Source organism: Meleagris gallopavo, chromosome 5 (assembly GCF_000146605.3).
Source record: "Meleagris gallopavo isolate NT-WF06-2002-E0010 breed Aviagen turkey brand Nicholas breeding stock chromosome 5, Turkey_5.1, whole genome shotgun sequence".
Taxonomy (NCBI): domain Eukaryota; kingdom Metazoa; phylum Chordata; class Aves; order Galliformes; family Phasianidae; genus Meleagris; species Meleagris gallopavo.
Window position 1 is genome coordinate 38,009,744 of NC_015015.2, and position 16,712 is coordinate 38,026,455.

General features: G+C 45.1%; 1 long non-coding RNA gene across 1 annotated transcript in view; it reads right to left on the reverse strand.

The window, feature by feature from the left end:
* The window catches only part of LOC104911202, a 40,443-nt gene extending 26,557 nt beyond the window's left edge, over nucleotides 1-13,886 (reverse strand). The window contains exon 1 of the long non-coding RNA XR_004159953.1: nucleotides 12,868-13,886. This is a non-coding gene — a long non-coding RNA (uncharacterized LOC104911202). The remainder of the gene's footprint in view (nucleotides 1-12,867) is intronic.
* Nucleotides 13,887-16,712: the final 2,826 nt, after the last annotated feature.

A 16,712-nucleotide genomic window follows, 5' to 3' on the forward strand; every position in this document is an offset into this window, starting at 1 on the left:
TTGTACTTCAATTTGAGCAATTGCATTTTGCTTCCTAAATTTTCCTCATCACACGTGGCTGGATGCATCATGCTGCTACTTCAGACATTATACAGCATTGCAGTGCTCTGTTAAATAACTTCCTCCTTCCTTGACAGAAATAGCTACATTTCAATAACAAGCAAAAAGATCCTAGTATTTATAGTTTCTTGAGCTTCAAGATGGGATCACTGAGACACAGAAACATAAGTCTGTGGTTCAATTTTGCTGTCTCAAGAAGCAGCAGTTAACAGAGAGGAGCACCCAACATGGCCAGTTCAGCCACTCCATCAGCACCTGCCAAGAAAAGGAGACCTCTGCCCAGCCACCAGCTCCTCAGCCCTTTCCTCTGCTCCTCATTCAGGCAGAATCTTGGAGCCTGAAGGAGATGGGATACTTCATGAGCATTGTTGTAAGCCGTGTTTCAGCCCCCGTGACCAAATATAGGATCATTCTGGACATTCAGCAGGCTGATGAAGTACCCTTTCATCAGAGACAGTAGCAGAGGGACAGAGACTAGACAAGAGAGTCAGAGCTGCAGGCAGGGCACTGGGAGGGAGCTGCTGCAGGCAGCAGCACTTGAGAGGTGGCTCCCAGCAAGTCAAGCATCATGTTGGCTCGGCTTGGGGTTGGCTGAGCTCAGGGGTGCTTTGGGAAGGCTGAGCCCCTCTCCAGCTCTCAGTTTCCTGAAGAACGTCACAGGTTTAAAGCAGGAGCACTGGAGAAAGTGTCCATGCTTCATCATACGTGGAAATTAAGAAACATCTACAGTTTACACAATATGGGGAGTCAAGAGAAGAGGTGAAAAGAAGGAGGGAGATAGGAAAAGAGGGAGGGAAGGTGAAGATAGCAGGGGATCCTTTCCAGCCCTGCTTACAAGGTGCTGGATAATTCATAGCTCTTGTTTACACTGCTGCAGACCACATCACAGGCATTCCCAGCTAATGGCTTCCATCTGGAGTGGCCATGTGCTGCCCAGCCTCCCCTCGCAGGCCGATTCCCTGCCAGCAGAGCAGGGCCTCCCCGTAGTCCTTCCTTCCCCACCCCACACTGCTGTCATGGGGGAGGAGGTGTGGGGAGGAGAGCTCTATGCCAGGTTTGTATGAGCCAGGGTGAGGGGGCTTGGATATCCATCAGACATGGAAAGCCCCGTGAGTGCGGGGCCCACAGATGTGTGGGGAATGTGGGGCAGGGATACCCAGCTGCCATGCACAAACCCAGCCAGAGCAGCACCTGAGCGCCTGCACATCACGCTTCCCAGCACTCTGGTTTGGGAGGGTTTGCTGGCCGGGGCACAGTGCCAGGTGTGAGCTGCCTTTCCTGCATCTCTGTAGTGCCTGGGCCTGAGGAGCTCTGCAGTGCTCACAGCACAGGGAAGGCACCTGCTTGGCTTGAAAGTACCCACCAGGTCAGGCTGAGTTGATTCTAAGCATGGACTTCATGCCCTGCTGCATCCAGCAGGATCTGAGGTATCTTTGCACTGTAGCTCCTTGCCTTCATGGCTGCAGGAGTATGGTCCTCAAACAGACACTCTGGCTCTGCCCAGGGCTGGTTTGCCAGGATTCTAAGATCAGAAGCCATTCCAACTATGCAGCACAAAGCCACGTCCTGCCTTGCTTGGCTCTCTGCATCTGCAGCAAGACAGAGCTTGGGGGATGCAAAACCAGAGCAGCAAGAGTGCTGGAAGGCAAAGGTGTGCCAGGTGAGCAGGGTAGCCAGAGGAGATAGTAGCAAAGAAGGACAGCTGCAGAGCTGGATACATTCTACCCAGTAGATCCAGCCCTCCATTAGCTCAGAAGACAGCAAATGAGGCCTAAAACCTGAACGTAGATTGTCATGACTGCACAGAAAATTCAGCAAAGCTGGATTCAAACCCAGGCTACTGAGGCAGCTGAAGCTAATTTATTCCTCTGAGAGTCCAGCTAGGAGCTAGAGGTATGGTCACAGGTTAAAGGCAGAGGCAGTGAGAGGTCAGCCCTGCATCCTGCTCCTTTTGTTTCCATTGCTGTCTCTCCCACAGCCCCGCTCAGCCACGCTACACGCTCCCAGCATCTGTCAAGTCTCATCTGCGTGGAAGTCCAATGAGAGGTGGGCGGGGAGCTGGGACAGGAGCGAAGCGGATCCCTGGGCTGTGACGAGGAGCTGAGATTCCCCCCCGCGCCCTGTGCGGGTTGCCCTGTCATAAATCATCGTTTGTCAAATTCAATAAGCATCTCTAACACAAAAAATGACACTATCTCCTGGGAGCCCCAAGTGCCTGAAATTCTGCACAGATGTGGAGAAATCAAAATATGAAGGAAGGGGGGAGGGTGGGAAGGGAGGAAGAGGGAGGACAGATTTTACGTGGCAGATAGGCAATTTTTCCCTGTGTTCTGCTCCCTCCCCATCTCCTCACCCGTGCATGCCGCCTTCCTGAGAACACCGCAGACCCAGCCACGGGCGTGTGTTCTGCATCTTCCAAAAGGAAGAAGGAGGCTGTGTATGCAGTGCTGAACATCTGCCCCCTGTGGTGCCCTGTGCCTGCCCAGAAAGCCCCGTGGGAGCCCAGGAGAAGAGAAGGGGGGCTGGGAACACCTCCTGCTTGGGCTGCAACAGCTCAGGGGGACTTCTCATGAGAAGCTGTGCTGTGGCTGCCCCGCTGCCCGCCGGCAGCAGGAGGCTCAAGTCAGGGTTCGGCTCCTGGGAAATGTGGAGCCAGTTGGAATATAACAATTCACGTTCACTCGGCTGGGAAACCCCACGGCCTGTGGGAACACACTGCTGGCAGCGCCGAGTCAGGGATGAGCATGGCTGTAAAGGAGAAAAGGCCAAGTGCGTGCTGCTGTGTGCACTGAAGCTTCAAGCAGGCTCCAGTTATGCACGCACAGGTTGTGCTGCACAGCACCAGTGCTAAAATGCTATGTATAAATAGTGATATATGCAAATATATCAACAATATATCAACAGCCATTTTGTCTTCCCCTCGAGACCACGTTATCTATCTCCAAAATGTAAGACGTGAGCCTCCAGAGCCGCTCCGTGTGCTGAGCAGGTGCCCTGGAGATGCAGCCTGTGCCACGCTGTCAGAGGCAGCCAGGCTGAGCCCCACACACAGTGCCCTACACCCCAGCCCTGCTATTGGGGATCATGGCACCCTGGCTAAGCTGGGCCAGCCTGCTGGGCCTGTGCAACAGATACAGGGATTTGCAGGGTTGGCGTGCTGCCCTGAGACCAGCAGGGTCCCGTGCAAGTGGGGGCTGCCCTTGTGCTGTGTGGATCTGTGCAGCCACACATACCCCTGCTGTCAGCAAACCACTGTGGACACATTCCTAACCACTACCGTTATTTGGACCTTCCATGATATGTATGTTACAGAGCGGCCATTTTAGAAGCAGTGCAAAGCTTCCTGAAGCCTTTACAGAAGCTGTTTTGAATCTCTCCGGCAGCTAAACTAAGCGGATACCCTGCAGGTACCCTGCCACAACCTAATTGCTAAAGCTGCAGAGGACCAGTGTGAAAATACATTAAAATTCCAAATAAGTATTAAAAAGATCTTCAGTAGATAAATATACCCTGACTTTGAAGGTCAGAGTATTGATCCATTGAAGGCTAGAAGCAAGTACTCTGAGCTGCACTTATGATCTTCCCCTTGTGTTATTATCATTATTGGCATTGTTGTTGCGGCAGCGACGCCTCAAGGACCTGCTCAGGACCCAGACGCCGCTGTGCTGGGGCACTGAATTCAAATGAGATGACATGTGATGAGCATTCTCTAATGCAAAACAAACCCAGCCTCAGTGTGACAAAGGAAGCACAGTACAGCCCTGCGAGGTGAGCTTTGTGCTGCAGCAGCCGTGCAGCTCCCACAGCCCATGAGCCACGGTTTAGGAGCTCTGTGCTGTTTCGTGATCCTTTTATAGCTGACGAGTTGGCTTGCCCTGAGCTGTCACCCCGCACACCCAGGTAACTTCTCAGTGTATACTCAGCTCACCAAACAGTGTGGTGTCCTGGTACACTCACACTGCACCAGTGTTGTGCTTCCTTTCTTAGGTAGCCTGAGGCTGCAGGCAAGCATGCTTCTGTCTGAGTGTAACGTGGGAGCCCTGATGTCAGCTTTGTGTCTGGGTTCCCGGTAGCTGGATGACCATTCGTGCTGATGCCCATGGGCTGCATTTCTCTAGGAGCAGTGGTTAACCTGGATTCACTCAGGGAAAGGGAGCTTGTGTGTACCTTGTTCTGCAAATGCACTCCACAAATCCAGCTCGGATAGTATGCCCAGGGAAAAGGAGGGAAGTCAGACTGCTGTATCACACAGGTCAGTTACTTCAGACATGGAAATGATTATCAGAAAGTGAGGTGGGGGCAGGTAATCTTACAGAAATAAATCAACTCTCTCACCCATCATAATTCCTTGGCAATAGCTTTCCAGAAGGATAAAGTTGTCATTTTTTCACTCTTCAGGGAGATATCCAACAGGAAGACTGTAGTGATTCAGGTCTGAATCTTGCCTATCTGAAGTCTTAGTCAGATAAATTCCACTCGGTGAGAGAAGAAAATATTCCTCTTTAGATTGCTCTCCCAAGGAAAGAAAGCTGATGTGATTGTGCTACCTGCACGTCTCTCTCCTTTGATACCTTTTTAACCCTTTGATAGCTGCAGCCCAATTTGCAGCATTTGCAGGCAGTAAAATCTCAGACAAAATCTCAGGCAGTACATTTTACGAAAAGGAATGGCTGGATAAAGCAGTGCAGCTCACATTAGTGCGTGCACAGAGAGGCAGGAGGGCAGACACCATAGTGGTGCCCAGACAGCACACAGGCCTGCAGTTTCATGCCCAAATGGGGTGTAGTAGAGATGTACAGGACACAAGGATACTGCACGGTTTCAGGAGAAGGATGTGAGTCTGTAGGAGATCAAGCAGCACTGGCTAGTGGAACATCCTCTTTGTCAGTAGTACCCATTCAAAGCTGCGTGAGTGCGTAAGAAGGCAGAGGGAATCCTCAGTAAGACTAAATGCTATGCCCCTGAGTGCCTAGAGCTCTGGAAATTAGCAGAGGAATGGAGGGAAGAGGAAAAGAGATAACGTAAATGTTTTTAGCACATGGTTCTACAATTGGTGAACATGACAGTAACATAATACAGGTACCCACGTATCTGCTCGTACCTCACATTTCTGCTAAACCTCTGGGGTGCTGGTAGTAGAAGTTCACAAAAACAAACCAAAGGTCACGATGCTGACAGGGTATCTTTATTGCTAGACAACTCCCCAACCCACCCATGATAAATTAAGGCCCTTATTCCTGCTTAACCCATAACCTTTGTAGTAGACCCTGGAGGTCACCCACTTCAAGTTTTCCAACCTGGGGATGGGGGCAGGTAAGAGATGCACATTCACAGGTCCCTTCTCTCCCTGTCCGACACACAGATCAGCTCAGACGGCCGCAGCTGTAACCCCACAGCACAAGCACACCACAGACTCGCACAACCACACAGCAGCAGAGATAAAGCCCATAGTTTACATGCGACACGTGTTTCCTCCTGGTGAGGCCCCCTCCCCCTGGTGCTTTTCACATTATATAAGAATTTTATTCTATCGTATGCTTTGAGGAAAGCGGCATTTTGCCAGATCTCAAAATGGCCTCATTTATCACCTAAATCCCCTATGAAAGCTAGGGAATAAGGTTTGTAAAACATCCAGATAAATGAGCCTGCATCTACATCTTAATAGCTTTTGTGTGTGCATGGTACTTCCACTCATGTTTGTGCTCAGTGTGTTTCTGTGGCTCATGGACTCTGCTTCTCTTACCTGCTCCATCTGTGTGTGTGCTCCTGTTCCTCTCTAATGCTGTATGTGTTGCCTATGCACAGCACATGAAATCTCCTTCTGTGACTGTAACTGTTTATGCCACAAGCAAGCAAAATCCTTCTTGTGAATATCTGCAGTTTTGTAGATGTGATCTGTGCACAGCATCTATTTATGCCAGAGTTTTGATATCAGGATCGAATGGCATGCTTGTCTGTGAGTTAAAGTCATCACTTGGAAGTTGGCTCCTTAGGCAACAGAGGCCTATATTTCATCCCCATGCTGGGGGAATTTCATTTTGCTGCCATATATAAGAATTCTGGTGAAGTAATTAACGGGAACCTCCAGAGGCCAGGTTATGAAAACAAGGCTCCACGTGCCTGTTCCAGAGGAACCTTGTACTCCTCGCAAACTCCTCCAGGCAAGGAAGATATTGCAGCTGCAAAGAGGAACAACCCAGGGCAGGGAATGGCAAGCACCAAGGTCAGTTTCTCAGTCCTTGAAAACAGCTTTAGCAGAAAGCTGAAAAACAAAGCAAATTAGAACCTGAGGTTCCAGATGGGATCACGAAAGAAAAGGGCATTGGTTCCATCTACAGTGATTAATTTTTAAATGGTATACCAGAAAGCATTTGGCCTATATCAGTCTAGTGGCTCCGATTATTTACTATCTGGGACACAGGGAATACTTGGAAATTCCCCTCAGAGTTTCCCCAACGGTTCTTTCCTATCTGCTTCTCCTTGGACTTCTTTCTTCCTTTCTGCATCCAGTTCTCCTTCCATCCCTCTGACAAGGAACTGCTGCTGCTCCTTTCCTCCCCCCTCCCTCCCCCTGTCTGCTGTCAGCCATTTCATTCGGCTTTTTCAGCTCTTGCATTCACCAGAGCTGAATTCAGTGACAGCCCCTTGGCAATTTCCCTTTGCTGGTGACTCAGGTAATTAGATCTGGTGCCTTGGGGAGCTGCCAGGCATGATGTCACGGCTCTGCAGAAAAAATACCCTATGTAATTGCTCGATACACTAGCTAATGTCTCATCCTGGTGGAAGGAGGAACCCCGAGTCTGGGGATTGCCAAGATTTCAGAGACTCGGGATTCTGTGGTCGAGGTGAACAAAGAATTATCTTCATTTCTTGCTTACACAGGCTCTTGCTTGTTTACTACATGCTCATTAACTGCCTCCTAAGCAGTTAGTCTGAGTGTTCATAATAAATACCACAGCCCCTTGATGAAAAGGGAAGGACTTTGAATGCTGCGTTAGACAAAAGAAAATGGGAGTGAAACATCAATCTAGCGCAAGAATGAACAGCTCTGCATGAGATGGTGTAACCCCGCATCAGGATTATTCTGCCCTTTTAAGACATTTGCCTACTAGCATTTGAATGCATCTGGATAGTTCAGTTCTTCCAGGATTGCAGGAAGACCTCACTCTGTTCCTAGCCGCAAGCAGCAGATCTGGAGGACAGGCTAGAGATCAGGAGGGGTCAGAATTAGTCTCAGGGTAGACATCAGAATGTATCTGAAACCCATTAGTGAAGCAGCAAGACGAGAATGAGCTAATGGATGATTCTTGCTAATGCACTAATAAAATGGAACTAAAGATTTCTAGCTCATCCCTGTGCTGCCCCATCTTGCTTGGAAAAGAAACTCCCTGGAGTTTAGTATTCAGAAAAAACTGACTGTTCCAAGTCCTGCTTTTCAGATGTTTTATGTTGATCTTCTTTTGCAGACATAAGGAGTCCAGCCAGCAAGGATCTGGCAGGGTGAGATGTTTGGGCCTCAGCTCTCTTCCCACAGTTCATCTGCAAAGCAAATGCTGAATCCATTGCTAGAGGTACTGATTGCTTTGCCAAGAGGAGGGGATGGGAGTATGAAAATTCAGAAAGGAAACCTTTGATTGTCTTCACTGCTTGAAACCTTTTCCCCAAGCAAAATGGGACCTGGATGTAACAAAGTACCTGCAAATGCCTCAAAAGACCTCACAAGAAAATCAAAGCGTAGTGTCAAATATGACCTGCTCTGAAATTCCAAGATGAACAGATGGGTTTGCTGCAATAGCACTTCTGTCCTTTCCGCTACTGCAGCTGAAGTCTTGTTGAATAACCTGGAAAACTCAGCAAGTCCTCAGGAAAAATCAATCATTTTTAGATAGGTCACATACTTAAGCTAGAAGAGATCGGTCTTTACTTTCCACCATGCTCTGTCCAATTCAGCAGATGATAATAACCATAGCTCTGAGCTGTTTCTTACACAAGCACAAATATCCCATTTCTGAGATCTCTGTTGAAGCTGTTTGCTTAGGCAGGTCACCAAAAGCTGGCTTAGCTCACTTGCTCTATTCTTTAACACCCCTGCATGTTTACTCCTGCCTCTCCAGGCCATCCCCTGGCCTCCTGGGGCCTCATTGAAGGAATGAAGTTTCCATCTTTGCTGCTTTAGTGCAACCCTTCCAAACAGACTGTTTTAGTTTCCCCTTTAGACCTGAGCAGTATTTAGGGTTTTCAGGGTGGCCTGGATTCTTACAGAGCCTGGAATAAAGGCTAGGAGGGCTCTGCTGCCATTTTTCCAGACTCCTACCTCCTCACTGTCTGCTTCCCAGTGGCATTCTGGTGTAAGGGGATCTGAATAGTACTGTAGCTGCAGAAGCCTTCCAGGATGATGGTACACCACTCCTAGTCAAAGTCTTCGAGATCTTGCTGGAGAGAAGAGGCCACAGCTATCCGTAGCCTCTCTTTAGGACCTCAGCTATCCACGCTGTCTTTAGCTGGCTTGTCCCAGTCACTCAGCTCTCAGAGGCACAGCTGGTTAAGGATACCATTCAGCTACATAGCAGGCCAGGTCAGAGCCTTTCCAGTTTGTGAGGGACAAGTAATGATCTTAGAATTATTTTTTAAAGGAAAAAATGGAGAGGGAAAAGGCAAATAATCCACCCATTCTCAGTGCAGCTAACATTTTCATGATTTCTGTTGTTAGGGAAACAAGATGTGAAGGGAGAAGCAACTTGCTCAGGTTCTGTCTGTCTGTTATGTCTGCACAGGGCACTCACGCCATTTTGATCAACTTTTCCAGGACTGACATGCAACTTTCCCTGATTGTGCACCCAGAAGCTGTACACATACATGTATGATTTAAGTAATGATAAATGAATCCATGCTGTTCCATACTCTCAGATTTCTTCCCTGGTTCTCCTGAGATGTTCAGGTTAGTCATTCATATTTTAAGATATCTCTTGCTTCTGATTTCTCTCCCTGAAATCTCCAGTCAACCAACAAAAGCTGCGTACAGATATAATCACTTGGAAATAAAAGCACCCATAAATAATTAATATATTTATCTGTGTAGAAAACACTGCTATGTCATGACAAGGCAGTAGCAGAGCAGCGCAGCGTGGACACTCCTTTGTGGAGCTGGTGCAAGTACTGAGAACAGCAAAGCCCATACAAGAACACAAACTATTCCCAATGAAGGAGCGGATCCAAGTGCAGCCTGGCCAGTTGCCCTCAAAATCATCTCAGGGCCTTTAGTCTGCCAGTCTGAAGGTAGGATCAGTACATAGGAGGGGGCACAGAGATCAAACTATCAGATAGCCAAAGAAACAACCTGACTACATGCTTAGCCCTAGGGCAAAGAACAATTGCAGCAGCTGACTGCCTCTGCAAGCCCAGAGATCAAAGAATAAAGCATTATTAATTACTGCCATTATAATCATTAGCATAGTACCCAGTAGTCCTGGTCATGGACCGGTACCTCACCGTCTTAGCCAATGTGCAAACACAGATGAAAAGAATGGGCCCTGCCCAGGGAATGCGGAGTTTAAATATTAAACATCAGATGGCAACAATGGGAATGGAGGGAACAAAGAAGCAAGTGTGTCACAGGCAGAGGAAAGCTGCTCAGGAATCCAGACCTGTAATGGCTGTGTATCACCGAAGTAGCTACTGAATTATCTGGCATCAACCAGATTTGCTTAAATATCTTTACAGAGTACTGCAGGCACTCTGCAGTGTCCTTGCTATGCTTTCCAGCATGTGTTGTCTGCCATGATGCTGCCCAGGCCAGCAGAGACCACACAATTTCTCCCCATTGGCTGAGGTAAAACACATTATTTGTTCTCAGTGTAGTTTCCACTGTAGTTCCCATTGTTCTCATGTTCCAAAAGTCACATCATACCAGGCACTACTTGCTTTCCAACAAACGATCAAAGGCTAAATAAACTAGAAAATTAGAAATTGGAATAGTTCAGTTAGAAGAGATCTATAAAAATCAAGTCCAACTGCTTGATCAATTCAAGATCAACCAAAAGTTTAAACATATTATTGAGGACGTTATCCAAATGCTTCTTGAACACTGACAGGCATGGGACATCAACCACCTCTCTAGGAAGCCTGTTCCAGTGCTTGACCACCTTCACGATAAAGAAATATCGAGTCTGATGCAGATTTGTGCCACTCCCACACATCCTGCCATCAGTTCCCAGGGAGAACTCTACACATCCTCTGGTGGCTCTAGGACTGGTCTGATGCTCCCCTGCAGAGCTGGAGGTGAAAAAGGCTGTTTCTGTCCCTGCTCTGTGGCCACCAGACATCTCTCACTGACACTTAGCTGCAGGGATCTGAAGGGTGATATTCCTCTGCATCAGAACAATTTACTCCTGTGCCCATTCTCTGTCTTCCATAAGCAACAATATCTACTCTATTTTTAAAATAACATGTTCTTCTAAATTGTTCTAGCCAATGTTATGGCTTAAAATGATCATTTTTTATCTTCTACTATAACCCCATGAAGAGCTTACAAAGTTTCAGGCATTGTTTAATCTAACGTCCCTGCCTCTAACCTCACATCTCGCTGTTTGGGCCACTGTTACCCTGTGCCACCAGTGAAGAGGATGCCCCGGCACAGTGTGACTTGCTCCAAGCCATGCAGCCAGCCAGTGGTGGCACTGGAACTTGAAAGCAAAGAAGACATGACCAGCAGTCATCATGTTTGGGTCTTTCAGCACTGGGCAGAGATCTCCTGCTCTCATGTGATTCCCTTGTTACCACAACTGTGAAAAAGTCCTGCAAACAGCTTCCTTTTAGTCCTTCTGATCTCTCAATATTCAGTCTTGTAATGGCACATTCAGATGTTCTCATTTTCCCAGTGCTCTAACAACTTCCTCAGACTGTGATTGTTTTCCCCGTTAAGAAGAGGTTCCAGTTACTTCGTGTAGATCGCTTTATTTCATATACGTCTAGAGCAAGTCGTTGGATTCCTCACTCTCTGAACACCTCATATTCTTTAAAGTAATTATGATGACAATCCCCTATGAAGTAGGCAAATTTTACACACTCTGTTTTATAGTTGGGAAGCAGAGACACTTGGGGACTAACCATAACATTGCCTCTGCTAAGCATTCATGCACCGAAAGTCAGGGACTAAAATAATGAAGCATTCTGAAATACTAATGTGACCATCGTTTTTCTCTGTTGAATTTCTGAAATTGTTCTGGGGTCAAATTTTCTGGCTTTTATCTCCTTTTATGGCTTCTATGAGGATAAAATGTGTTCATTTAATGAATCCTGAAAGTCTCATGACTCCAGGACAAGCCTGAAGAACTGCAGAGGCTACACTGGGCTTTCCAAAATGACCACAAAGAGATATCCCAACAGTAGGAAGGAGGGCAACTGTCTCAGTAGCTTCCTCCACACAGTGGCCCACAAGGATCCAGACTGTTTAATAAGGGTAATATGATTTGTATAATACCACTATTTTTTTGCTCTTTACCCTCTTGGCACTGCTGGAAGCAATTGGTCTGACCCAACCGGACAGATTTGGGAAAACAGTAAAATCCTTTATTAAATCAATTGCTACAGTATTTGGTTAACACAGGGATATTTAAATCAAAGTAAAGGAATATGTCTTTGTTGGTCATGACACAGGAACTGCAGTGCAGCCTGTGGTGTACAAGAAATACAGACCACAGAGCTGCATCCAGTTGCTACATGAATGGTCCCAAATGAAGGGCCATACAATCTCCTTCACTCTGTCAAAGGCTGCAGGTTCTGTCCCTATGTAATTAATTGCCATGTCTGGAAAGCAAACTACCTCAGCAAGGGTATACACAAAGACATGTAAGTGTATCTGTGTTAGTATATGGGATAAAAAGCTGGATGTCTAGATAAGGAAGTATTCAGAGCCCACATGGTTGGATCATATGAGTACAAGTGACTGTGCATCTCTGTGAACAAACTATCAAAAGAAGAAATGAGGAACTTTCTGAAGCTAGCAAGCATCTCAACTACCTCAAGTGTGTAAGATCAAAAGATGGTCTAAAGTGCTTACCTAAAGCATTTCATAATAAACAGAATGGCACCCAAAGGACATTTCATTCTAAGGCATTACACCACACCTATCTCAGAAACAGAGCTCAGAAACAAGCAAAGTGCCCCGTCAGCACAGACCACGGAAGATGCCTTGGTGACAAATTTTCACAAACTCCCATAAAGCTGACGTCAGGCAAGGTGCATGCCACACTGAATGTTTAATTTTGATTTCTGTGTAATAAGCTTCAGGATACCACAAACATTCTAGCATACAGGAGAAAACAAATCTATGTGGGCAAATATTTACAAGGCTAGATAGCATGCTATGTGGCTGCTGGGCTGCTTAGCTTCGCATTAGTTTTGCAATCAATGAAGTATAAGAAGATGGTGAAGCGATTGATATCAAATACAACATGACAATATGGAAAATCTTGTCCCACCAAAAATCTTAACATTGGTTTTTGTGAGTTCACAAATTTGGCTGATAGAATAACTGGTAATGATAACTACACAAATCAATGTTGTCCTTATTAAACAAATTAAATCCCCACTCAACTGGCATATCATTAAAAAAGTAATTGCAAATAGAGAACCATCATCATCTTAGGAGAGTTATTTTACTGAGCACACAATAAATCTGCTTTGGGCACAAAACTACTCAATAATTCTAACAACCAACTAAACGAAAAACAGAGAATCAATGTGCATAACAGAAGAATCAGCAGAGAAAATAAATAATGATGGGACACAGTAGTTGTAAAGACCCACCTGGAGAGTTTGGTAAAAGTGGGCTTCTCTGAACAATGTGTGTCTGACTATAGGCAAGTGTGAAGTCACATCTCTAGCACAAGAGCTTCCAAAATGGAACAATCTCTAGGAATGCAGAGACCTGGAAAATAGATTTCAGTTATGAGAGATAACCAAGTACATATACTTCAGAAAAGATATTGATTATCTGGAAGGAGGTCTGAAGCAAAACTTGAGAGATGAAAAACATCCCTGTGACAAACTGGGATGGTTAACGTATTTATCTGGGGTAGCTTGGTTACAGTCTCTAGGTGGACATGTGTGAGAGTTTTGACCATACGTGACTGTATCATTTATAAGAAAAAGGCATAACGATATTTTGTGGTTTGAATCAGGCAATAGGCATGTTTAGATAAACACATAAAAAGAAATTAACAGTGGCATCAATTATCTTGTCTAGAATGCAGTTGCATTCTTTAACTCAAGAGAACTTAAAAATATGCTTTCACTCAACTTTGGATCATCTGTTGTGTGACTGATCGAGGTACACCTGGCAAAAATCTCTGATCTGTGTTATACCCAGCACAAAATGTCCATCATGGCAGAAGAGAGGAGTGCTGGACTTCGGAAAAAACAGCATTGTCAGAAAACAGACTGATTCCCCTCTGCCTTCTTGGGCTTCCCCACAAACCTCTGCTTAAGCCTGATTAAGTGTTGCCTATCTTGAACCAACATCCCAACCCAGTTACCACGGACATGAGAGGACTACAAAGCTGAGCAACATCCACTTCATTCCTTTACCTACGTTAACTCATCAGACTTGGCAGTTAGGTGCATCAGTGAAGTCATTAAAGCAACTCTGTATTCAGTAGTGAGAGAGTTTTTTTGAAGTAAACTTTCTGAATCTTTTAACAACAGCTTCTGCAGTAAGTGAATAATGATCCCTATCTTAGGGTAGAACATCAACTTTTTGAAGCCTTGCTCCATGCCAAAAGCAGCTTACCATCTTTGTCGAGAGCTGCAGAGATGGCTTTTGGAACCTCATGTTAGATCAAAAATATTGCCCATAGATATCTGAAATATGTATTTTTCATCCTTTTAAAAATCAACAGGAACTTCAGAAGCAGGAGGCACAGCTCTCATCCACCTAAAATCCCTGTGCTGGAACCAGGCCCTGCATGCCCCCACTGGCCCCATTTGGCTGGGGAGAAGGTGCCAGAACTGCAAAGCTGCTGACTTGGGGTTTTCTGACAGCCAGGACTTGTGCCCTTCTCATACACACTGGGATGATGACACAGTGACAGCTGCAGCCGTTGCAGTCACAGAGAGGCTATTTAGGGGAGAAAATAATAAAACTGCTATATAGAAATGTGCAAACATTTGAAAGTAACTCTGTATGTGTGTGTGTGTGTTTTTAAGGGTGTCAGCATTTCTTTACTTGTGTCCAGGGGAAAATATTTGCATATACTCATGTATCTCTCTTTTCTCTCTGCATACCTGATGAGCGTGTGACATAAAGTATGTGTGTGTGTGCATGCAGGATTTCTTCTGCTCCTTTCATGTTTTATAGAAGCTGACTGTGACAGCTGTGACTGCTGATTTGAAATGACCCCAAGTCAGACACTGAGCAGCCCTCTGAAATGAATTCATCTTTGCATTATTCTGATTCTGGGATTTGATATGGGTTGTTGTTTTTTTTTTTAAGTTGTTATTGCTGTTGCTGTCTCAAGCTCCAGTGCACACACTTCATTTTAGTCTTCACTGTCAGTGTGACACATGCCATTCAAAATGATAGGTTTGTGGCTACAGGTTTTGCCAACAAGAATTGGAACACACACCAAGGCAAGAATCAGTTTTTCATCCCTAATACTGACTGCAGCAGAAAACCTGATAGCTGCTGCTTCAAGTGTGCTTAATCCCTTTGCCCCTGGAAACTTTTTGACCCATTGCTTTGACTGTTCAGACTCTTGTCTTATCCTTCTGTCTTGTGCTTTGCAGAAAGGTCTGATTAGAACTCTGAACAACAGTATATTTCCTCCTCCAGAGATACTGTACTTGTATATCAACTCCTATATACAATGTATTAAACATTTTCTTGGCCATCTTTCTTTCCACAGCATTGGAAAGGCAAAGCTTAAAGGCATAAATCTCAGTGTATCAGCTGCATGCGAGCAGGCGGTGCAGGAGCTCAGAAGCCCAAGCAAGCTCTGTCCCCTCTGGACATGCATGAGAAAATCCCCTCTGGTCAGTTTAGGAGAAAAGCTACATCATTTTGAGAGAGAAATCAACAGCCGAAGATTAACCTTTTTAATGAGCCCCAACACTGAGGTTATAAGAGATGCTACATATGGCTGCTGGAAAGAAAACAGCCTTAAAAAATGTACGTTTAATAAAAACATCAAGCAGAAAAAAATTCATCTCAGTCAAATAGTTAAGTAAATGCAAAGACTGAAGGGCTGGAAGGACACTAAGAAATTGCTCTTTTTCTAATGTAGTATATCCTAAGTGCTCACAGAGCTCTGTCTAATCTATTCTGAAAAAAAAAACCAAAACTGACCACAAAAGAAAAGGGTGCTGCTTGCCTTTACTGACTCGGGTTTTAGCCACTTCTTTGTGAATGAGAACCTTCCAAATTCTCGTCTTTGACTAGGACCAGCAGAGTCCTACACAGAGCCTCCTTTTTAAATGCTAGCCACCCTTCTGACAGCAAACTATTTACTGACAGCTCCCCCTTACAAATGTATTTTCTGCAGATTGTGCTCCTACTTCATAATGATTTAATTTACATTGCTTTCCTGCCATATGCTTAGATGGAGGTCAAATGAGACATTGTTGAAATCCTCACTGAAATCCAGACATAAACATCTATTATTTTGCCATTCACCGTTAGGCAGTTACATTGTCATAAAGGGATTTAGATTACTTTGACATTATTTGTTCTTAACAAATGAACCAGGCTGTCCTAGATTACCTTGATATCCTCTAGGTGCTTATGAATCGATTATTTGATAATTTATTCTGGTATTCTTTCAGATACTGAAGCAGTCTGACTTGCTTATAATGTCAAAGGCTTTTGCCCCCTTTTAAGTTGGGTGCTTCCTTGCCCTCTATTAATTCTCTTTAACCTCTTCATGCATTTATATACTGAGCAAGTGATTAAGCACTTTGCTCAGCAGTGATGCTGTGATCAACCAGTATCTCATGCTCCACTGTGGGGCATCACTTGTCAATATACTCCTGACGTAATGCCTGCTGTGGAACACTGTGAATTGCCACGCCTTCCAAAACATCTTTTGCTCATTTATTTCAGAACAATAGTTAAAATTCAGTTTCTTGTTTCACTCCATCAGAGAATACAGCTTACAGACTGCATTTCACTGCTTCAAAGTGCTCTCTCAGTATAGTGCATTATAGTTTGTGAAACTAGATCTTCTAACAGGACAATTCACTAAAGCATTTTTCCACTGAATCCTTGCTGAGGAACAAGGGTGCACCAAGATTTTGCAGATGGGCTACTTTATATACACAGCAGGGAAAGAAGTTTTAGGTGGGTTATGTTATTGTATAGCAGAAAAAAAAAAGATCCTTCCACAGGTGAAATAAAAACTGCTAGTATTTTAGCAAAGAACATTAAGAAAATTGTTTTGCCTATTGGTAAGACTGCAACGTGTTGGAAGAAGACAGAGCACGAAGGCTCAGCAGTCGCTGAGCTAGCATTTGTTTAATGACTGGCACTGTAAAATGCTGATTGACATGTGTGTTTTATTTAATTTTTGTGTTTCAGCCTTCATCTATAATGTTTATTTGCTAGTATCACAAAGTGATCAATGATGAATTACCTTTTCTAAAACCTTTATGACACTGAC